Genomic DNA, 24,579 nt, shown 5'->3' on the forward strand with positions numbered 1-24,579 from the left:
GGCATGCTTCTCTGGCCCCTGGGCTTCTGCCCTGCATGGGCAAGTGTTACAAAGCTCTTTTAGTTCTGCCAATAAGTGTCCACAGGCACCCATTCCGCCAGTAAGCCTCAGCCCAAAGGCAGTCAGTTTTCCTTCTGTGGGCCAGGGAGCACACTGTGCCGTCTTCTGGTCTCTTTTCCAGGTCTCTCCTGCTTGTCAGTCTTTCCTGCCACTGTTTCTCTGCCACAGCTTCTCACTGTCTTCATTGTTACAGTTCTCTGTCTCCTGGGTCCAGAAGCTTCTCAGCAGAAGGATCCTGGGTACAAAGGATGCACTCTCCATTCCCTGCTGTTCTCCCTTGGTGGTAGTGAGATTCTCTCTGCTCTGGAATTGGCTCTCTTTGAAGACTAGCAGAATGGCAAATCTGACCAATCCCCTTGGTGGGCCACAATTACCTTATTTGCACAGTCCCACCCAATCACTTGGGTAGGAATTACAAGACCATGGCATGAAAGGCCACACAAAAGTGATCTATCACACTGCAGAAGCCTCAGAAATAATCACTGAAGAGAAACTATCAGAAGGTGGAAAATAAACTAACCTAGAAGCAGTGGCAAATGATACTTTGAGGATCCAGAATTTGAAAATTCTATGACCACTGGGAGGTCAGAGGTCTCCTGGGAAAAAAAGTTTAAACCCTAGAACTGTAATTACTTCTTCAGATGAAGTAAAGATTTCAAGAAAAACTACCTTCAGGATTTCAATTAAAATGAAGCCGCTCTTTGTAGCTTTGTAAAAAGCCATAAATATTAAGGAGAGGTTTGACAATATTTGAGGCAAAAGGTTATACCTAAAGAAGATAGGACAGTTAGAGACAGAATTTGACAGCTTCAGATATAGTCAAAATTTGCTTTGGAATGCAATTGGCAAAGTGCAATGCATGCTTGAAGACATTACTCTTTCAACCTTTCAGGAACCCAACAATTCTATGGCTTTAAAAAATTAAGAAATGTGTTGTTAGGTGCCATTGAGCTGGTTCTGACTCATAGTGACCATACGTACAATAGAATGAAATACTGCCCAATCCTGCACCTCCTCACAATTGTTTCCATGGAAACATAAATTAAGAAATGTGTTGTTAGGTGCCATTGAGCTGGTTCTGACTCATAGTGACCATACGTACAATAGAATGAAATACTGCCCAATCCTGCACCTCCTCACAATTGTTTCCATGGAAACATAGCAGGACAAAAATCGTTCATGGCATTTTCTCACCACCTACTGCCCCTAGGGAGGATGGAGTTGCCATGAGGTGTAATCAAGTCTACTACGGCAACTGGTTTTTTGTTTTTTTCTTTCTTTCTTTTTTAGTTTTCTAGAAGAAACAATGCCTGATAAGCAGAGTACTCTTTTCTTTTTCAATTTTATCTGGCCACAAATAAAATCTTCACCTTTAAAAAAAAATGATCTATCACTTACTTTAAGTCAGTTAAATAATTGATACATAAAATTAAGATAATACCAAAAAAGCCCTAAATTCCTCTGAACAAGAAAGACTGAGAACCTCTGGAGAAGGTATAAAATGAGATGAGATGAGGGATGGAGAGTCTGAAAATTGAAAAATGTAGAAAAAAAGCCCAGAGTTTGGCAATCCAGGAGCAAGCCTTAGGAGATGAATTACCATAATAGAGACTATTCAAGAAAAATTTCTTACACTGGATTGTAAGCCCTCTCCGCTCTCTCTTGGATTAAATCACTAGTAAAATATGCATTTCTTAGTGATGATTTTACGTATGGAAATTTTTTTGACAAATACATAAAACGAGCTGTGTCTTGTATCAAGGCTATAATGGGGTAAAACCAAAGCTGCACATGAGAACTGTGGGCATGTGCAATTTTCCAATTAGCACCAGTCTAAAGAGGTTTCTAGGTTCCCCAGGGAGTACAAATAGCTTTTGCTTGGCTACTGACCAAGAGATTTGTAGTTCAAATCCATCCAGCAGCATTGTGGAAGAAAGACCTAGGGATTCCTTCCATAAGATTACAGCCATGAAAACTCTGTGCAGTACAGTCCTACTCTGAAGCACATGTGGTTGCCTTGAGTTGAAATCAACTCAACTGAAAGAGGTCTGGGTTTTTGGAAGGAGGTTTCTACACAAAAGACAGCAGTTGTGGACAAGAAGCAGGAGATGAAATTAAGGCAGATGGGAATTAGGAATTTATTCTCACTGACTGGTTTGTATGTTCATGTGATACATACCTTGAGAGGGAGTTCCAGACATATTATAAGACACTTGCATGGAATAGCTGCTGACAGTTTTTCTAGTGAGGATGTGAGTTATTATACCTGGAACATTAAAAGCACATTGAATTAACTGATGCTCAAAAGGTGTTGAGAACTTGGGCATTTTTCTTACATACACAGTATGGTACTTAGATCTGACAGCATCCCCAAAGGGTCCCTAGAAAGGATTTTCTGTACTAAGAGTGGTCCCTATCCAATTATCAAACTACCAGAACCTATCAACTGTCCTTGAGAGGGGGGAGATTATCCTGGATTATCCAGGTGGCCAATGTAATCACAAGGGTCCTTATAGGAGGATAGCAGGGGATCAAAGGAGACAAAAGTCTATGTTATGGTAGAAACAGAAGGTTGGAGTGAGGTAAGGAAGGGGTCATGAGCCAAGGAATGCAGGCAACCTCTAACAGATAGAAAACCAATGTAGCAGATTCTCCCCTGGAACTTCCAAAAGGAGTCAACCCTGCCAACACCTTGATTTACAGCCAAGAGGAAATGGCCTCAGACATTTGGTCTTCAGAGCTGTAAGAAAATATATTTAAGCCACCAAGTCATACCATTTGTTAGGCAGCAGTAGACAACTAATACACTTTGACCTAGCATACTGAGGTCATAGCCTCCAGGCTACACAACTACTGGCTGATATAGTGCTGATGCTAACTCAGATCTGCTGGATAGCAAAAGCTGTTCTCTACTTTTCTGTCTTATAAGATGGATATAAAATTATCAATAGAAATCTATGTTCATAGTTGTTCCACACTCTTCATTATGAGAACCTTAAAACCATAGCAAAGGGTGCTTCTGAAATTATAAGCAAAAGCTGCTTCAAAACCTCCCATTTTCATATTGGTCTGGGAAGGTTGAAACAGGGCACCACTTGAAAGGAAAATCTAGGACTGTGGATGGCAAAAACTGCTCTTTAGTACTCAGAGGGATGGAGGGTTGTAGTGTTTTCAGATGTTCCAAGGCTTAGAACCATTTAAAGTGAGTATGAAACTGCTTGGATGTCATTTAGAACACTGGTTCTCACCCAGGAGAAATTCTGTTCTACAGAAGAAACTTGGAAATGCTCAGAGACATTTTTGGCTGTCATGAGAGAGGTAGAGGAAATCCAGTGTATAGAGGTCAAGGATGCTGCTCAACATCCTACAGAGCACAGCACACAAGAATTATCCCATAACAACAAAAAATGAACTGTCCCAAAATGTCAACATACCATGGTTGAGACACCCAGAATTAGATCCATTTCCTCATTTTGCATGGTAAATACTGAGGTCCTGATAGGTGAAGTGACCTGTTAGGGCCATATAATAAACACTCTCCTCTTTCACCAAGTGGAAAGTGGGATATCCAATCATGCCCTGGCCCCTCTCCTTGAAGAAGGGAAGCTAGACGTAGGTAAGAAGAAGAGAAAGCCAATAGGACAATATCCATGCATTTGACAGAAACAGACTGTGTCCAAATATCCTTGAGTGTGTTGACTTTGTGAAGAAGCGTGATTTAAAGATCTGGCTTGAGGACCTGCAGAAGATGTTCACACTTACAAACTTGTAGCTGCACAGCCGGTGTTCACAGATGTCCAACACTGACCAGTTCCTGCTATATATACACCAACATTCCTGGTTTTGAATCCTGGTTCTCCACTTCTGAGCAGGTGTTCAATAAAGGCTAGCTCCCTCTTCATGCATTCTGTCTCTCAGATATTTCCATTCATTTCCCACTTGTCAGTTCCCACCTCTAGTGTCTCTCTCTGTAATCAGAGGAGACTAGCTGGTTTCCAGCATAGTCAACTCACTGTCCCCAGAGAGGTATTTCTGCAATGCAAATATGATCTTAGAATTTCCTTTGTTCAAACTCTGGACTCATTAGCTTCAGAAATAAGCCACAATTCTGTAGTCTCAAATAAAGGGCACTTGATGATTTGGCCCCCACCTACCAAGCCAGTTTCATCTTTCACTACTCTCCTCCACATTGTCTCACAGTCATTTAAAACTAGTTTTGTTGTCTTAAGCACACCATGAACTTTAATGTGTGTATGTGTGCACACGTATGTGTGTCTGGTAAAATTCACAGAACATGAAATTCACCGTTTAAGATGCTTTAAAGTGTGTAATTTATTTACTATTGGCAACCACAACATTCACAATGTTGTGAAACCATTATGACTAGTAGTTCCAAATCATTTTCATCACCCTAAATAGAAACTCCATACACATTAAGAACTCTCCTTATTGCCCCTTTACCCTAGCCTCTAGCAATAATGAATCTGCTTTCCTCCTCTATGGATGTGCTGACTCTGGACATTTCACATAAATAGAATCATAAAGTATGTGAACCTTTGTGTCTGGCATCTTTCACTTATTACTCCATATTTTTATACCTGATTCCTTCTGTGTGGAGCACTCTTACCTTGAACTCTGCAGTTCCTGCTTAAATACTCACTCCAAGAATTTGTCCTCTCTATACTCTCTTTACACTCCACAAACAGAGCGGAACAATCTTTTCTGCACTGAATCGCCAATAAATAAATGAGTAAATAAATATGAATAGAAATTGCTAATAATGGAAGACAGGAAAAATGGAGAACCTTAAGGAAGTGTTACACTAGGTGTATCAGAGAGACAGGGAAAATAGAAAATAAAAAGGGCAGCCACTATGGATGAAGTAAAAGCTAAACGCAGAAGAATCATATTGAGAAAGAGTAGGCTGCAGCTGGCTTTAATATTAAGGGGAATTAAAACTGGAAGGACTTGTTACTCTTGAACTTTCATCTTTTCACGTAAGTCAGGAGCCTCAGGAGGTAATACTGTAAAGGAGGCCCTCCTCCCACAAAACATTCTCTCTGCACTTACACTGATGCTTTGGATCCCTCAGATGTCATCACTAAGGAGTTGGCTTCCACTGGTACAGGTTAACCCCCAAAGAGTCTGGAAAGCTGAAAGCTCTGCCCCCAGGACGGGCGGGGAGACAAAGTTACTCTTGAGATCTCTGGTAGACACAGTTGTTGCTTAAGTCAAACTGGAATAGATGTACAATAAAAGAAGCCCTTATAATATCTGAGGCTTCCAGGACTGAATTACCACTGTGCCTCATTAAATAAATTACTCTACTGTCACTCTATCCTCAGAGGACTTTGCTTCCCCAGAAGCTAATGAACAAAATAGAATACATTTTGTCATTTATGACCCTTAAGGGTAGCTTTGGAGATGGATGTGTGCCTCCTATCTCAAATCAGGCTCCCTGCCTTAGATGTGGTCCCGAGGGAGCAAGGTTATAAGGAAAGACCTCTGTATCCTTACGTTTGGTTAACTCATTAAAGACCTGAAGCAAAAATACTGGATAAGGTCTGTTGAATTCCCAGGATTTTCACTCAGGAATGTGAAAATGGCCCTGACTGAACCTAGACCCTTGAAGGACAACCCAATTGCTTAACAAGGCTTCCATTCTCATTTACTTCCGGTGGCACAGATTTTGGCTGCCTAACAGGCAGGATCTCTGGGGGTGTATTTACCGCCTCAGGGTCATCACAGGTGCAGAATATCATCTTCCTTTCAGTTTTCAGTCCAGAGGGAAACAGCTGAATGTTAACAACCATCCTGAGACTGGTTGGTACATGAGACCTGCAGTTCAAATGAAATGGTATGTGTGTGTGTTACTTGCTCTCAGGAATCTCTATGATCAGTCAGAGTCACTTTGGACCACCAAATCACCATCGAAAGATGACCTGGTAAATATTCAGAACAAAGAGGTTATGTTGATTTTATGGATTGTTATCATAAAAAATGAAAGTGTTATGTGACAATCACATTGAATGAAAGATAACTAGTGATATGAAAGAATATAATCGGGGTATCTGACTTAGTCTTGGTAGAAGAGGAGAGGGAGAATTTTCTTTAAAAAACGTCATTTGAGCTGAGAGATGAAGAGTGAGTGGATTCTTAGCTGGTTGGAAGATTTTCATTTAATGCAGAAGCCATAGTTCTGGTTTAAATATTCATTCCCACTCCTTTCTTCCTTAGGCTCCTCAAAGCAGACATGGGATATGAAATGTCCCAATTCCATTTTGACTGTGTCTGTTTGTGTGTGTGTGTGTTTAACATCTATCCTTTTTACACTGATCTGAAAAACAAGCTTCGTCACATGCCAATGTGTCCCTAGAGTGGTCCCACCATGTCTAAAGTGATGTACAGGCACAGCGCAACAGAACTGGAACACTTATTTGTTTATTTACATGTTTTCATTAGAAGGATGTATGTTAGGATGATGTAAGGCATGAAAACCAAAAATCAAACCCACTGCCATCGAGTGGATTCCGACTCACAGCGAAACTATAGGGCAGAGTAGAACTGCCCCATAGAGTTTCCAAGGAGCACCTTGGTGGGTTCAAACTGCTGACCTCTTCATTAGCAGACATAGCACTTAACCACTATGCCACCGATGTTAGGCATAGGGTATATTATAATAGAATAAAAAAATTAAGTGGGAGCAGTGGCAGAAGTATGAGTTCAGAGAGAAAGCGGAAAGAAGTCAAAATTTTGACCATTAAAGAAAAGCTTGATCCTGTATTTTCTGACATTTTACTCATAATTTCTAACTAAAGGTTTACTTTGAAATAATTGTAGATTCACATACAATTATAATAAATAATACAGTGTGATCCCATGAACACTTTGCTCAGTTTTGCTCAATGGTAACATCTTCCATATTTTTGCCTACTCCCAATAAAGGTGGTACAGCTGAATGCAGAAATTATCAAACAATATTGTTAATATCACATGCAATCAAAACTTTGCTGATGATCATTCAAAAGTAGTTGCAGCAGTATATCAACAGGGAGCTGCCAGAAATTCAGGCCAGTTTCAGAAGAGGACCTGGAACCAGGGATACCATTGCTGATGTCAGATGGAATCTGGCTGAAAGCAGAGAATACCAGAAAGAAGTTTACCTGTGTTTTATTGACTACACTAAGGCATTCAACTGTGTGGATCATAACAAATTATCAATAACATTGCAGAGAACGGGAATTCTGGAATACTTATTTGTGTTCATGAGGAATCTGTACATGGATCAAGGGGCAGTTGTTCAAACAGAACAGGGGGATACTGCATGTTTAAAGTCAGGAAATGTGTCTGTCCAAGTTGTATCCTTTCACCATACCCATTCAACCTGTATGCTAAACAAATAATATGAGAAGCTGGATTATATGAAGAAGAAGGAGGCATCAGGATTGGAGGAGGATTCCTTAATCACCTGCATTATGCAGATGACACAACCTTGTTTGCTGAAAGGGAAGAGGACTTGAAGCACTTACTGATGAAGATCAAGGATCACAGCCTTCAGTATTGATTACACCTCAACATAAAGAAAACAAAAATCCTCACAACTGGACAAATAAGCAACAGCATGATAAACGGAAAAAAGATTGAGGTTGTCAAGGATCTCATTTTACTTGGATCCATTATCAAGACCCATCGAAGCAGAAGTTAAGAAATCAAAGGAAGCATTTCATTGGGCAAATCTGCTGCAAAAGACCTCTTTAAAGTGTTGAAAAGCAAAGATGTCACCTTGAGGACTAAGGTGCACCTGACACAAACTATGGTGTTTTCAAATGCCACATATGTGTGTGAAAGCTGGACGATAAATATGCAGGACCGAAGAAGAACTGACGCCCGCTGACGAAGAATAGTGGACTGCCAAAAGAACAAAAAAATCTGTCTTGGAAGTACCCACAAAGCTCCTTAGAAGCCAGGATAGTGAGCCTCCATCTCACATACTTCAGATATGTTATCAGGAGGCATCAGTTCCCGGAGAAGGACACCATGCTTGGTAAAGTAGAGCGTCAGCGAAAAAGAGGAAGCCCTTCAACGAGATAGATTGACACAATGGCTGCAGCAATGTGCTCAAGCACAGAAACAATTGTGAGGATGACGCAGGACCAGATGGCGTTTCGTTCTGTTCTGCATAGAGCCGCTATGAGTTGGAACCAACTCATCGGGACCTATCAACAAGAACAACTTGCAAAACGATTGTACAATATCACAACCAGGATAATGACAGGGATTCAGTCAAAATGTAGAACAGTTTCTTTATTAAAAAGATCCCTTCTTTGCCTTTTTATAGCTCACCCTCCTCCCTACCTCATTCTTGATCCCCTGTAACCATTAATGTATTGTCCATTTCTATAATTTTGCCATTTCAAAAAATGATGTACAAATGGAATCATGCAGTCCGTTTCTTTTTGGGAACGGCTTTTTTGTTTTGTTTTCACTCAATATAATGCCCAGAAGATTCATCCAGGTTGGTACATATATCAGTAGTTCATTCCTTTTCAAAGAGTAGTAGTATTCCACAATATGGATATACCAGTTGTTTAACCTTTCACTCATTGGAGGACATTTGGATTATCTCCAGTTTTTCTGACTAATATAAATAAAGCTTCCATAAACATTTCTGTACAAGTCTCATTGTTGTTTGTTTGTGTCAGAAGTATTCATGGCTCTGAGATAAATGTCCAAGAGTGCAGCTCTTGTATGGTAGTTGCATGTTTACTTTTGTAAGAAACTGCCAACTGTCTTCCAGAGGGTCTGTAATATTTCACATTCCCACCAAAAATGTATAATTGTTCCAGTTTCTCCACATCTTCACTAGAATTTGGTGTTAAGAGAACACTATTTTTATACAATCAAAAATATACATAAATTGCAAAGGATAGTGCTAAACATTACCTCTTGCATTGACTCACCTTTCAGACTAAACATACTCTACTTCAGGTAACTGGATCATTTATAGAACAAACAACTTCTCTCTTCATAATATTGATGCTCTCTCATGTTTCCTTCATACTATACTAACATTTCTTGCATTTTAACTCTGTTTTGCCAAAGCTCCCTATCCCCTTTCCATAAAGGTAAATAATCAGGGGGGAAATATGCCATCCCGCCACACTAAGTTTTCAAAATTCTTAGGTCTATTTTAGCTCAAGGAAGGAAGAAGTTTTTTGACAATTATAGATGGGTCTATGTACTTTAAGGAATTATCTTAAAAATTGGCAAATCCTCCGCCACTTGAAATAGCTGTCAGAGGCTGGGTAAGAAACTATTAGATATGTTGTAGATATAGTGAGCACTTGGAGAGAAGGAAAGAATTAGAGCCTGAATTTTCTAGGGAGTAGGAGTCACAGGAGAAGAAAGAATAGCATTTGGTGTTAACAGAAACTGAAGCCATTTGGAGTTAAGATATTTGGAGTCACCAGAAACTTAAGACAGTATTTTGACTTCATAAAGTGCATAATTTGAATAGATAACATATGCATAAACCAAAAGGGAAGAACACACTCAGCGCTTCTCAAGCTGAAAGAACTGAAGAAAAAATTCAAGCCTCGAGTTGCAATAGTGAAGGATTCCATGGGGAAAATATTAAACAACGCAGGAAGCATCAAAAGAAGATGAAAGGAATACACAGTCATTATACCAAAAAGAATCAGGCGATATTCAACCATTTCAAGAGGTGGCATATGATCAGGAACCCATGGTACTGAAGGAAGAAGTCCAAGCCGTTCTAAAGGCATAGGGGAAAAACAAGGTTCCAGGAATTGATGGAATATCAACTGAGATGTTTCAACAGATGCATTGCTGAAGGTGCTCACTCGTCTATGCCAAGAAATATGGAAGACAGCTTCCTGGCCAACTGACTTGAAGAGATCCATATTTATGCCTATTCCCAAGAAAGGTGATTCAACCAAATGTGGAAATTATAGAACAATATCATTAATATCACACGCAAGCAAAATTTTTCTGAAGATCAAAAACAGCTGCAGCAGTATATTGACAGGGAAGTGCCAGAAATTCAGGCCAGTTTCAGAAGAGGACCTGGAACCAGGGATATCATTGATGTCAGATGGATCCTGGCTGAAAGCAGAGAATACCGGAAGGATGGTTACCTGTGTTTTATTGACTATGCAAAGGCATTCGACTGTGGGGATCATAACAAACTATGGGTAACATTGCCAAGAATGGGAATTCCAGAACACTTAATTGTGCTCATGAGGAACCTTTACATAGATCAAGAGGCAGTTGTTCAGACAGAGCAAGGGGAAACTCATTGGTTTAGTCAGGAAAGGTGTGCGTCAGGGTTGTATTCTTTCACCATACCTATTCAATCTGTATGCCGAGCAAATAATACGAGAAGCTGGACTATATGAAGAAGAACAGGGCATCAGGATTGGAGGAAGACTCATTAACAAACTGTGTTATGCAGATGACACAACCTTGCTTGCTGAAAGTGAAGAGGATTTGAAGCATTTACTGATGAAGATCAAAGATCACAGCCTTCAGTATGGATTACGCCTCAACATAAAGAAAACAAAAATCCTCACAACTGGACCAATGAGCTACATCATGATAAACGGAGAAAAGCTTGAAGTTGTCAAGGATTTCATTTTACTTGGATCCACAATCAACAGCCATGGAAGCAGCAGGCAAGGAATCAAAAGATGCATTTCATAGGGTAAATCTACTGCAAAGGACCTCTTCAAAGTGTTGAAGAGCAAAGACATCACCCTGAAGACTAAGGTGCGCCTGACCCAAGCCATGGTATTTTCAATCACATCATATGCATGTGAAAGCTGGACAAGGAATAAGGAAGACCGAAGAAGAGTTGACCCCTTTGAATTGTGGTGTTGGTGAAGAATATTGAATACGTCACGGACTGCCAAAAGAACGAACAAGTCTGTCTTGGAAGAAGTACGGCCAGAATGCTCCTTAGAAGCAAGGATGGCGAGACTGCATCTTACATGCTTTGGACATGTTGTCAGGTGGGATCAGTCCCTGTAGAAGGACATCATGCTTGGCAGAGTACAGGGTTTTCAGAAAAGAGGAAGACCCTCAAAGAGGTGGATTGACACAGTGGCTGCAACAATGAGCTCAAGCATAACAATGATTTTGAGGATGGTGCAGGACCGGGCAGTGCTTCATTCTGTTGTGCATAGGGTTGCTATGAGTCGGAACCAACTCGACAGCACCTAACAACAACAACAGAGACATAACAACCAAATGTAACATAAAACTCTGGATTGAATTCTACTCATTAATGACATTATGGGACAATCGACAAAATTTGAATGGGGTCAGTGGATGAGATGGTTGTTGTCATTAGGTGCTGTCAAGTTGGTTCCAACTCATAGCAACCCCATGTACAATAGAACAAAACACTTTGAATCAACTCGTAAGTATTAGTCCATGTTCTCATTATATTTACAATTACGGCTAGTATTTTTCAAACACCCCAACTTTCTGCTTAGGTTTATTTCCTTTCAACGAACAACTGACCTATGAACAAAGGACACAGAAATTCATTTATTCCTCTCTGAACACTGGTAGATGCTACCATTTAAATGGAACTATTATAAGAGATAATTCTGATTTTGATGGTTACTCCCTCCCTTTTGGAATATACTCCTCTATGGCTCCTCCTGGTCTACAAGTTACCAACCCATAAGTAGCATTAAAAGGACATAATCTCATGTGCCGTCACTGAGCATATAAAGTCCTGCCTCCAAATTGGATTGCAATTTGCCAGTTAGCTTATGGAGCACCTCATATTTCATTTCATTCAAAACTCCCATGAGGGGTAATTAGGAATATGAGAAAGATTAAAGCTGATAGTAACCATGAACAGGCGTTAAACAACTAACTGAACAACTATCAAATGAAGATCCATCGACTAAAGGAATGTTAATTGGTTGTTATACAGCAGGCGTGGTTCCCATAATTTCTAGATTTGGTTTAGCCTGTGTGAGAAAAAAAAAAAAGATTGTAAATGGTGTTTGACAAGGTGGCTCTGGAATTACATAGCTCTGTTAATCTAGATGATGCTATATCCTCTCGCTCTACTGAAGCAACACAGATAAAGATAATGACACTACAAAATAGATTGTTGTTGCTGTTAGGTGCTGTCGAGTTGGTTCCAACTCATAGCGACCCTCTGTACAACAGAACAAAACATTGCCTGGAGGTGTGCCATCCTCACAATCCTTGTTATGCTTGAAACCATTGGTGCAGCCACTGTGTCAATCATCTCCTTGAGCATCTTCCTCTTTTTTGATGGCCCACTACTTTACCAAGCATGATGCCCTTCTCCAGGGACTGATCCCTCCAGATGACACACCCAAAGTATATGAAACGTAGTCTCACCACCCTTGCTTCTAAGGAGCATTCTGGCTGTACTTCTTCCAAGACAGATTTGTTTGTTCTTTCGGCAGTCCATACTTGTTAAGTAGAGGGTCAGCAAAGATAAGGAAGACCCTCAACGAGATGAATTGACACATTGGCTGCAACAACGGGCTCACCCATAACAATTGTGAAGACCAGGCAGTGTTTTTTTGTTTTGTTTTGTTTTTCTGTTGTACATCTGGTCGCTATGAGTCAGGATCGACTCGATGGCACCTCACAACAACAATAACTATCTCTTTGGCAATTTTCCCTCTCTCCCCCTGCTATCTCTGGTAAACATCAAAGACTTCCCCCACCCCCATGTGTAAACCTTTTGTTACTTTATGTAAGAGGTCTCGTACAATATTTGTCTTTTTGCGATTGACTTATTTCTCTAAGCAAAATGCCCTCCAGATTCATTCATGTTGTGAGATGTTTCACAGATTCCTCATTATTCTTTATCCTTGCATAGTATTCCATTGGGTATGTGTGCCACAGTTTGTTAATCCATTCATCTATTGATGAGCACTTAGGTTGCTTCCACTGTTTTGCTTTTGTGGATAAGGCTGCAATGAACATGGATCTGCAAATATTTATTCATGTCACGGCTCTTATTTCTTTAGAGTGTATAACTAGGAGTGAAATTGCTGGATCCTATGGTATTTCTATTTCTAGCTTTTTGAGGAAGAACCATACCATTTTCTATAGTGGTTGTACCGTTTTACATTCCCACCAGCAGTGTATAAGAGTTCCAATCTCCCCACATCCTTGCCAACATTAGTTATTTTCAGTTTTTTGATTAGTGCCTCTAATGTCTGGGTGAGATGATATCTCAATGTTCTTTTGATTTACATCTCTCTAATTTGAGCTTTGAGCAGGAATTGCACAGCAGTTAAGTCCTATGGCTGCTAACCAAAAGGTCAGTGGTTTGAATTTACCAATCACTCCTTGGAAACCCATGGAGCAGTTCTGCTCTGTTCTATAGGCTCACTATGAGTCAGATTCAACTCAAGGGCAATGGGTTTGGTTTCTTTTTTTTTTTTTTTGATTCATTTCTAAATGACTAGAAGCATTTCTTCATATGTCTGTTAGCAGCTTGCATGTCTCTTTGGTGAAGTGTTGGTTCATATCCTTTGCACATTTTTTAATTGGATTATTTGTCTTTGTTGTTGAGGTGTTGAAGTTTTGCTTATATAGACCCTTGTCAGATATGTCATAGTCAAATTTTTTTTTCCAAACTATAGTTATCTTTTTGCTCTTTTAGAGAAGTCTTTTGTTGAGTATAAGAGTTTAATTTTTAGGAGGTCCCGTTTATCTACTTCTTTTTCTTTGTGTGCATTATTAGTTACATTTGGTAATCTATTTATGCCATATATTAGGGCCCCTAGCATTATCCCTAACTTTTCCTCCATGATCTTTATAGTTTTATGTTTTACATTTATGTCTTTGATCCATTTTGAGTTAGTTTTTGTGTATGGTGTGAAGTATAAATCCTGTTTCATTTTTCAAAAGATAGATATCCAATTTTATCAGGTCCTTTTGTTGAAGAGGCTGTCTCTTCTTCATTCAATACCCTTTGGTCCTTTGTTGCAGATCAGCTGTCCATAGGTGGATGGATTTACATCTGGGTTTTCAATTCTGTTCCATTGGCCTAGTAGTTTCTGAGATCAGGTAGTGTGAGGCCTCCTACTTTGCTCTTCTTTTGAATAAAGGTTTATTTATTTGGGGCCTCTTTCCCTTCCATATGAAGTTAGTGATTAGCTTTTCCATCTGGGTGAAGAATGCTGTTGGGATTTGGATCAGGACTGCATTTTACAAATTTTATATATAGATATATGCATATATATACACACACAGATATATACATATATATATACATACACACCACTTTGAGTCGTATCGGCATTTTCACAATGTTAAGTCTCCTATCCAAGAGCATGGTGTTTTTCCACTTATGGAGGTCTCTTTTGGTTTCTTGCAGTAGTGATTTGTAGTTTTCTTCATATAAGTCTTTTATGTCCCTGGTTAGATTTATTCCTAAGTATTTTATCTTTTGGGGGGCTATTGTAAATGGTATCCTTTTCCTGATTTCCTTTTTACAGTTCTCTCTGTTTATGGAGAGGAATCCAACTGATTTTTCTGTGCATTTTGTATCCCGCCACTTTGCTAAATGCTTCTATTAGTTCCAGTAGCTTTCTTGTGGAGTCCTTCGAATTTTCTATGTATAGGATCATATCATCTGCGAACAGTGATAGTTTTACATCTTCCTTACCAACGTGGATATCCTTTATTTCCTTTTCTTGCCTTATTGCTCTTGCTAGGACTTCCAGTACAACGCTGAGTAAGGCTGATGATAAAGGGCATCATAGTCTGGTTTCCATTTCCAGGGGAATGTTTTTGGATTGTCTCCATTGAAGACTGAAGATAATGTTAGCTGTTGGTTTTGTATAAATTCCCTTTCTTATATTGAGGAATTTCCCTCCTATATCTATTTTGCTAGAATATTTATCTATTTTGCTAGAATTTTTATCAGGAATGGATGTTGGACTTTTTCAAATACCTTTTCTGCATCAATTGATACGATCGTGTGATTCTTTTCCTTCATTTTATTTATATGGTGATTATGTTGAATGATTTTTTAATGTTGAAACAGGCTTGCTTGCTCGGTATGAGTCCTGCTTGGCTATGATGTATTATTTTTTTGATATGCTGTTGTATTCTATTGGCTAGGATTTTGTTGATCATTTTTACATCTATATTCATGAGGGATATTGGTCTGTAGTTTTCTTTTTTCAGTGTGTCTTTGCCTGGCTTTGGTATTAGGGTTATGCTGACTTCATAGAATGAGTTTGGGAGTATTCCTTCTTCTTCTATGTTCTGGAATAGTTTGAGTAGAACTGGTGTCAACTCTTCTCCAAATGTTTGGTAGAATTCTCCAGTGAAGTCATCTGGACCAGAACTTTTTTTTTTTTCTTTAAGTGTTTTATTATGACCCCTTCAATCTTCTTTTGTTATGGGTCTGTTCGAATTTTCTACCTCCGTTTGTGTTAGTTTAGGTAGGTGGTGTGTTTCTAGAAATTTGTCCATTTCCTGTAGGTTTTCAAATTTGTTGGAGTACGATATTATGTAGTGTTCTGTTATGATCCTTTTTATTTCAGTTGATTCTGTTATAAGGTCACCTACCTAATTTCATATTTGGGTTTTTTGCATCTTCTGTTTTTCTTTTGCCTATTTAGCCAGTGGTTTGTCAATTTTATTAATCCTTTAAAAAAAAAAAAACAGTTTTTAGTCTTGTTGATTCTATTGTTTTTCTGTTCTCTGTTTTATTTATTTTTGCTCTAATTTTTATTATTTTCTTTCTTCTAATGACTGTGAGCTTCTTTTGCTGCTCTCTCTAATTGTTCAAGTTGTATGGTTAATGTCTGGATTTCTATCCTTTCTATTTTTTGATGTGTATGTTTTTTGCTATAAGTGGAACTCTGAGCACTGCTTTTGCTGTGCCACACAGGTTTTTGTATGTTGTGTTTTCACTTGATTCTAGGAATTTTTAAATTTCATTTTTGATTTCTTCTATTATGCAGTAGTTTTCAAACATTAGACTTTTTCCCCCTTACGCTTTCTGCTATTGATACCTACTTTTATAACATTGTGATTGGAGAAGATGCTTTGTATTATTTCAATGTTTTTGAAATTGTTGAGGTTTGCTTTGTGGCCTAAAATGTGGTCTGTTCTGAAGAATGATCCATGCGCATTAGAAAAGAATGTGTACTTTGCCACTGTTGGGTGATGTGCTCTGTATATGTCTATGAGGTCAAGTTAGTTGATTGTGATATTTAGATCTTGTATATACTTGTTGAGTTTCTTTCTAGTTGTTCTGTCCTTCACCTAGAGCAGTGTGTTAAAGTCTCCTAGTATTATTGTGGACATGTCTATTTTTCTTTTCAGTGCATTTAGAGTTTGTTTTATATGTTTTGGAGGTCTGTCACTGGGTGTGTATATATTTATTATGGTTATGGCCTCTTGGTGGATTGGCCCTTTAATCATTATATAATGTCATTCCTTGTTTTTACAGTGGATTTTTATTTTAAATCTATTTTATCAAAGATTAATATCAACACTCCTGCTCTTTTTTATTGTTTGCCTGATATGTTTTTTTCCTTCCTTTAAGTTTTAGTTTACTTATCTCTTTGTGTCTAAGGTGTGTCTCTTGCAGACAGCATACTGACGGTCATGTTTTCTCTTTATCCATTCTTTCACTTTCTGCTTCTTTACTACTGCATTTAGGCTGTTCATATTCGGTGTGATTATTGGTTGGTATGACTTTATTGCTGTCGTTTTCTTATTCTTTTCTTGTGCTATTGATGGTTTCTTAGTTTTCCTTGCTGAGATTTTTTTCTTATTATTTATTGTGGCTTGTCTTTTCATATCCATCATTTTTGGTTTTGTGTCTGCTGAATATCATTGTCATCTTTTATATATTTATGAGTAGGTTTGTTGACTTTCTTCATGGTTACTCTGAAATTTACCTTTATCTTCCTAAGTTTAAAACAGTAATTTATTTCTTGATATCACCTCAACTTCTTCTCCATATGAAGTTCTGAACCTATACCCTTTATTCTCCCTTTATGTTTTCAAATGGTCTTCAGTTACAGGTTGACGTCTCTGGTTCCCTGCTTTCCATCTTTTAGCTTTGTTTTATTTTTGAGAGTTCTTTATCTGAGTTGGTATCTGTCTGATGTTGTCATGTGTTTTTATCTCAGGCTGTTGTTTGGTGTGTTGTTAGTTTTCTATCTGAAGGACTCCTTGTAATGTTTCTTATAAAGTTAGTCTGGTTTTTACAAATTTCTCTCATTTTCTTTACCTGGAAATGCCCTAATTTCACCATCATATTTCGGGGATAATTTTGCTGGATATATAATTTCTGGTTGGCAGTTAGTTTTTTCAAGGTTTTATATATATTATCCTATAGCCTTCTTGCCTGCATGGTTTCTGCCAATAATCAGAACTTCGTTTTTTAGGTGCCCCTTTGTAGATGATCTTTCATTTTCCTGAACTACTTTCAGGATTCTCTCTTTGCATTGAGTTTTGAAAGTCTAATTATGATGTGTCTCTGTGTTCTTCTATTGGGATCTACCTGTATGGGATTTGTTGAGCTTTTTGTACGGCTACCTTCTCATCTGTCATGAGATTAGGGAAGTTTTCTGTCAGCATATCTTCAACAATTCTCTCTGTGCTTTTTGTTGACTCCTCCCCTTCTGGGATTCTGATCATGCATAAAGTATTCCTCTTGATGGTGTCCCACATAACTCTTAGGCTTTCTTCATTCTTTTTGTTTGTTCCTCAAACAGATTAGTGCCAACATATTGGTCTTCTATTCTGCTAATCCTGTCTTCCATTGTTTCTATTCTACTCCTATGACTTCCCATTGAGTTTCAATTTCTGCAATTTTACCATTAAGCTCTGGATTTCTAGTTGCTGTTTTGGTATTGTTTCCAATTTTCTATTTATTTTGTCATTTTGTTCTTGTATTATTTTCCTGAATTCTTCTAGTGTTTTGTCTGTGTCTTCCTTGGTTTTGTCTGCTTTCTCCGTAGTTTTGTATGTGTTTTCCTTGATTCCTTTGGGGATCCTATATATAAGCCTTTTGAATTCCTTATCAGGAAGCTTCATTATTTTTTCTTCCTCACAAAGGATTTCTAGTTCTTTTTTATGGTCACTTGCTACTTGCTGGTGCCATCTTGCCCTGCTTCTTTAGGTGGTTTCCTGTTGCCTATTGTCTCTGGGACATTAAGGAGTTATTGTATTTATTTTTTATTTGTATGATTGTTTGCTAGGTCCTGTTTTTTTGTTGTTGTTTTGTTGATTTCTGACAAGTGTGGCATAAGTGGTGTTCTGGTCACTGGACTGACCATGCTGGAGCACTCCCTACCTATCTTTGGGTGAGTGGAGTGGTGGGCAGGTATGGTACAGCAGGTCTGTTTACTGATCTTGAGGGGAAGCTCAGGGTGGGTTGGTTGGGCTTTCGCCTCCATCTGTCTTCAGATCAGTGGCTCAGGAACAAGGAATGATGCTGTCTGTACAGATGGAGCAGTCAATGCAGTGGATGTGGTGGGTGAGTGGGGGCACGGTGGTCATCTCTCACTGGTTGGGAGGGAATGTGTGGGTCACAGGAGGGGAGTGTGGGGTGGACGTTCACAGAGTTGCTCTACCTGCACCTTCTCCTAGGCAGGAGGAGAGAGGAAGGAAGAGCAGGTAGATATTTGCTCAGCATCACTGCTTCTGTCTGTTGGTGGTGGTAAGAGGCAGGAAAGTGCAACAGATAGGTATGCGCACACTCACTCTTCTTACGTCCTACACCGGGCAGGGGGTGGGAGGAACGGGCTTCAGTGCGGATGCATACATAGGTATAGCTCCTCTGTCCCTCTCTTGGTGTGTTAAGGGATTGAGTTCTGAATGGGGGATGAGTGCACAGTGGTGATATCTGACATCAGGTGGGAAGAGGGAGGAAAAGACTGCAGGGGGTTGTGCCAAGTCATAACTTCCTTGACATTTGCTAGGTGGGTTAAGGGACAGAGTTTCATCTGGCAGATGTACATACACAGGTGCTTCCTCGGGTCAGGTGAGCGGATGAAGGAAGGGGCTGCTGGGGGATACACATGCAGTTGGGTTCCTCTGCCCCTTGCTGGGTGGGTTAAGGGATGGAATCCCACCTGGTGGATGCACACATAGTGGTGCCATCTTGTGTCAGTTGGTGGAGGGGAAGGGAAGAAAGGGCTGCGGTGGGATGTGTGCAGTCGTGCGTTCTCTGCCCCTTGCTGGGCAGATTAAGGGAGAGAGTCCTGCCTGGTGGATGTGAGATCAGCTGTGCCCCCTCACATCATGTGGTGGGAGGGAGGAAGTTGCAACAAGGGGATTCATGGACATTCATGGCTCTTCTACTCCTCCCTGGTCAGGTTAAGGAATTGTAACAGCCGTGGCAGAAGCACACACAGAGATGCTGCCTTGCACTGGATGGGAGAAATGAGGAGGGATTGCTGGGTGACCTCTCTCACTCTCCTGCTAACACTACCCTCCAACAAGCCCTTGGTGGGGGAATAAGTGGTGGGCAAGAACATGCATGGGGGTGTGCCTAGTCTTGCTCATCAACTGGGCAAGGGGGAGCACTGAACGGGGTTTGGTGGGATAGGAGGAAGAGGACAGTCTCCTGTTATGGTCCCCCATTTAGGCAAGGCTTTTGGGGTATGGGACCCTCTGCCACCTCTAACCAGGTGGATGGGTTGAGGGGGAGTGAATTCTTCCATCTAGGATATGTGGGTGCCAGGGGACCTTGTGTCTACTGAAACCAGTGAGCAGGACCTGTCCTCTCTTGTGTGTGAGGAGGAAGGGCCAGCAGAGGACTGGTTGGATGGGAGAGATCTCGCTGACAATCGGTTGGTCTGCTGCCTCGTGCCCACCACTCACCCCTGAGTATCTCTGGTTCTGAATCTGGCACACTCCCTGTCTCTGTTTCTTTCCATTTTGTCTACAGAGTTTCTCTGTCCCTTTTGGGAAACTCATGAAGTTGCCTTGCTGTTTTCTTTTTTAAGGTTACTGTTGGCTTTGTCCTAAGTTAGCTGCAACAAGGCAAGAAAGCTGGCTGAGCTCCTCTGTTCCGTGTTACTCTTCTTTCACTGCTTTCTTTATTCCTTCCAACTGGTGTTTGGTTCAGTCCTTAGACTTTCTTTTTTGATGTTCAGGGTTCCCAGATTGTTATGTAATTCTGTTTCACTTGGCTTTTTGGGTCCCTGGTGCAGGAAGGTTTTATGGTGTATGTGACTAAGCCACCATCTTGCCTCCACCCAATTTTATAATAATTCTTCAATTAGGTGATATAAGACTGTCACCTCTGCTTTTCATTTTTCCAATTTTTTTGTTGTTGATGATCTAGATTATTTGCATTTGCATGTAAATTTTAGAAATATTTTATCAATTTCTACAAAGATGCCTGTCAGAATTTGGTTTGGTATTGTATTGAATGTGATAGGTCATTTTTGGGGGAAATTGACATCCTAACAATATTATCTTCCAAGCCCTGGACATGGTATATATTTCTTTATATTTCAGTCTTCATAAATTTCTCTCATAAATATTTTATAGTTTTTAGTGTAAAGAATTTGCATGCATTTTAAATATTTATTCCTTGATATTTTGATGTCATTACAAATGCTACTTTTAAATTTTAAATTTCCAATTTGTTACCAAACCCATTGCAGTTGAGTGGATTCCAACTCACTGCAACCCTACAGGACAGAGTAGAACTGCCCCTTAGGGTTTCCAAGGAGTGGCTGGTGGATTCAAACCGCCTACCTTTTGGTTAGGAACCAAGCTCCTAATCAGTGCGCCACCAGCACTCGAGTTTGTTACCAGTATATAAAATATAATTTATTTTTTATGTTAACCTTGTGACCTTCACCCTTGCTAAATTTATGTATTAATTCTACGAGCTATGTTTTTATACATTCCTTTAGACTATGTATGTAATGATGTTGTGTGCAAATAATCAGATTTATTTTTTCCTTTTAACTCTTTATACTTTTTGTTTTATTGTACCCCCAATACAATGTTGAAAAGAAGTCATGACAGCAGACATTTCTTTCCTTCCTTATGATCTTAAAAAAATCCAGTGCGTTTTTTTTTTGTTTATGATCTTAGAGGGGAAATATTCAGTCTTTCACCATTAAATATGATGTAGGTGTTATTGATCAGGTTGAGAAATTTCCTTTCTGTTCCACTGGCTTAGAGTTGAATTTTGGATGTTGAATTTTATCAAATGCTTTTTCTGCATTGTATTTTCCGCATGTATTAAGACGATCATGCGGCTTTCTCTTTGATCTGTGGATATGATGGATTACTTTGATTTCAAAATGTTGAGTCCACTTTGCATTTATGTATTTTTGCTTTCAATTGTGAAAATTTTGTTGAAGTTTGTTGCCTCTATGTTCATTAGGGATATTGATCTGCAATTTTGTTTTCTTATTAATACCATCTTTTTTTCTTGTTTGTTTTTGGTGTCAAGGTTATGCTGGTCTTGTAAAATGAGAAGACTTCTTTCTTCCTTTAGTTTCTAAAGGAATTTGTATAAGATTAGCATTATTTTTGCCTTATATGTTTGACAGACTTCATCAGTAGAACCTTCTTGTCTAGGATTTTTCTCCATGGGATAGTTTTGGTTTACAAATGCAATTTAAAAAATAAGTCCAGAGCTATTCAGAGTTTCTATTTCTTCCTGAGTTAGTTTTGCTAGGTTTTGTTGTTTAAGGAATGTGTCTATTTCATATAAGGTGTCAAATTTATAGGCATAATGTTGTTTATAGTAATTAGTTATTGTTATTTTAATATCTCAGCATTTTTAATGATCTCATTAATTTGTAGTAATTTGTTTTGCATTTTTTGCTTGATTCTTCTTTCTAGGCACTTGTTCATTTATTAACATTTTCAAGGAAACTAATTAAGGCTTTTTGTTATCACTTTTTCTTCTATCATTTGCTTATATTTATTATTTCCTTTGTACTACCTAGAGTACATGTTATACTTTTTTCCGAGCTTCTTCAGACAGCAACTTATGTCATAGATTTAGAACTTTCTTCTTTTTATAATATGAATATTGATACCTATAAATTTCCCTCAAAGCATTTCTTTAGGTGCAATCCACAAAATTTCACGTTGTTTTCATTATCATTCAATTTCAAATAGGTTATTAGTTGTCATACTAGACATCAATGGATAGGAGAAAAAGCTCTCAGTGAGGGAACTAAAATGTCTCAGATAACTTATAAAATAATTAAGCATACTACATGTAAATTATGAATGTGGCATGAACATAGGGATTCAGAAAGGAAAAGATGACTCAGGTCTAATAAAGGAGACCTCAGAATTCTAATACACAGTAAACCAGGAATAAAAATTTAAACCCCAAGTCTTTATTATCCCATAAGATTTTTATGCCTCATCATAATTTTGCCATGAAAGAAAAAATGAACTTGAAGACAGCATATTTTTAGAAATAACTATTACCAATTTAAATGAGTGGATACTCTCAAATTAGTTCTGTTCCAAAGTTCGAAATTACTTTGAGAAAAGTAAAAACATAAAATGCCAGAAATGTCTGGAGATTGACAGACTCATGAACAAAAAAAAAATCAGAATTTCTGAATGCCAATCTGGTTCCAGGATACTCTTGGGCCCTTGCCCAGCCCCAAGGCAAACATTTTTGTCACTCATTTAAACTGCCCCTTTTACACCCTTTTTCCTCAGGTTGTAGATAAAGGGGTTAAACATGGGTGTGACTATGGTGTACATCACTGAGGCTATTGCACTGGCCCTGGAATTTTGGATAGTAGTAGAACTGAGGTAGGCCCCAAGACCTGCACCATACAACAAGAAAACAACTGAAAGGTGAGACCCACAAGTGGAAAATGCCTTATATTTCCCCCTTACTGTTGTAATTCTCAGTATGGAAGAGACGATCCGAGAATAAGAAAATATGATGCCAGTGAGGGGAATAATGCCCATCACCTCAGTTACAAAATACATCTCTATGATATTGAGAAGGTTGTCGGAACAGACATGTTGGATAACCTGATTGATTTCACAGAAGTAGGGAATTTTCATGTTAGTACAGGACAGTCTCAACACCAGTAAACTACATAGCAGACAGTCCGGACACTCAATATCCAGGAAAAGAGCAGCAACAAGCCAGAGAGTCTGGGATTCATGACGACCGTACAGCGCAGTGGGTGACAGATGGCCACAAACCGGTCATAACCATTATACAAAGGAAAAAACATCCAACTGCATAAAAAGAATGAAAAAATATATTTGGGCAAGGCAGCCTTGATAGGTGATGGCTTTGTTATGGGTGTGGATGTTCAGTAGCATCCTTGGGACAGTGGTAGAAGTGAAATATATATCTACAAAGGAAGGTTGGCGAGGAAGAAGTACATGGGAGTGTGGAGATGGGAGCCAGTGATGGTGGTCAAGACGATAAGGTTCCCAATAAAGGTGACCAAGTACATGGACAGGAACATCCCAAGAAGAAAAGATTGCAGTTTCTCCTCTTCTGAGAGTCCAAGGAGAATAAATTCTGAAATTTGTGTGTGGTTTTCTGGTTCCATATAGCTAGTGTGACCATCAAGAAAGCGAAAAGAACAACACGTTACAAACAAATAGGCATCATCAATCAGCAGAACTACTACAGATTATAATTTTCACATAATAAACATAAATACAAGTATTGTATTTTACACATAAAATAAATAAAAGCCTGTATTTTGCCAATGGATCAGCTGAATGTTCAGAGGGTTTAATAATGCAGCCATTCTTTCTGCCTTTGACTGTTCCTTTCAAGTTAGTAAACTAATCTCTAATCATAACCTACCTCATAAAGCCAGCACTCTTTCTGCATACACTTCTCTGAGATGGAGTCATCTAGCTCACTGCTCCTCAAAATGTGATCCATGGACTAGAAGCATCAGCCTCACCTGAAAGCTTGTTAGAAATGAAGAATCAGTATGCTGTCCCTACTGATTCAGGATCTCCATTTTTAAAAATTCCTAGGTGTATTAGTTTCCTAGGGATGCCAAATTACCTTGGTAGTTTTTCCTAGGTAACATATAACCACGAACTGGGTTGCTTAAAATGGTAGAAATTTACTCTCACAGTTCAGGAGGCCAGAGGTTCAAAATCAACATAACTCTACAGTTAGTTCCTTCTGAAGGACCTCTCCTAGCTTGTGATGGTTGCCAGCAATCCTTGGTGTTCCTTGGCTTGTAGACACATCACTCCAATCTCTGTCTCCATCTGCACATGGCCTTCTCTGTGTTTTCTTCTTTTCTCATGTGGACATCAATCATTAGATTTAGAGCCAACCCTAAATCCAGAATTATTTCATCCTGAGACCCTTAATCAACTATATCTGCAAAGACTGTATTTTTTAATAGGTCACATTCTGAGGTTCCAGCTGGACATATATTTTGGGGGACACGATTCACTACACTAGGTGATTCATATACAGATTACAGTTTCAGAAGCACTGATCTAGCTGACAGTGGGTGC

General features: G+C 39.0%; 1 pseudogene; it reads right to left on the minus strand.

Annotated features, from left to right (window-relative positions):
• Positions 1 to 22,746: 22,746 nt before the first annotated feature.
• Positions 22,747 to 24,079, minus strand: LOC100666373 (olfactory receptor 7A10-like; annotated as a pseudogene).
• Between the last annotated feature and the right edge of the window lie 500 nt (positions 24,080 to 24,579).

Source organism: Loxodonta africana, chromosome 3 (genome assembly GCF_030014295.1).
Source record: "Loxodonta africana isolate mLoxAfr1 chromosome 3, mLoxAfr1.hap2, whole genome shotgun sequence".
Taxonomy (NCBI): domain Eukaryota; kingdom Metazoa; phylum Chordata; class Mammalia; order Proboscidea; family Elephantidae; genus Loxodonta; species Loxodonta africana.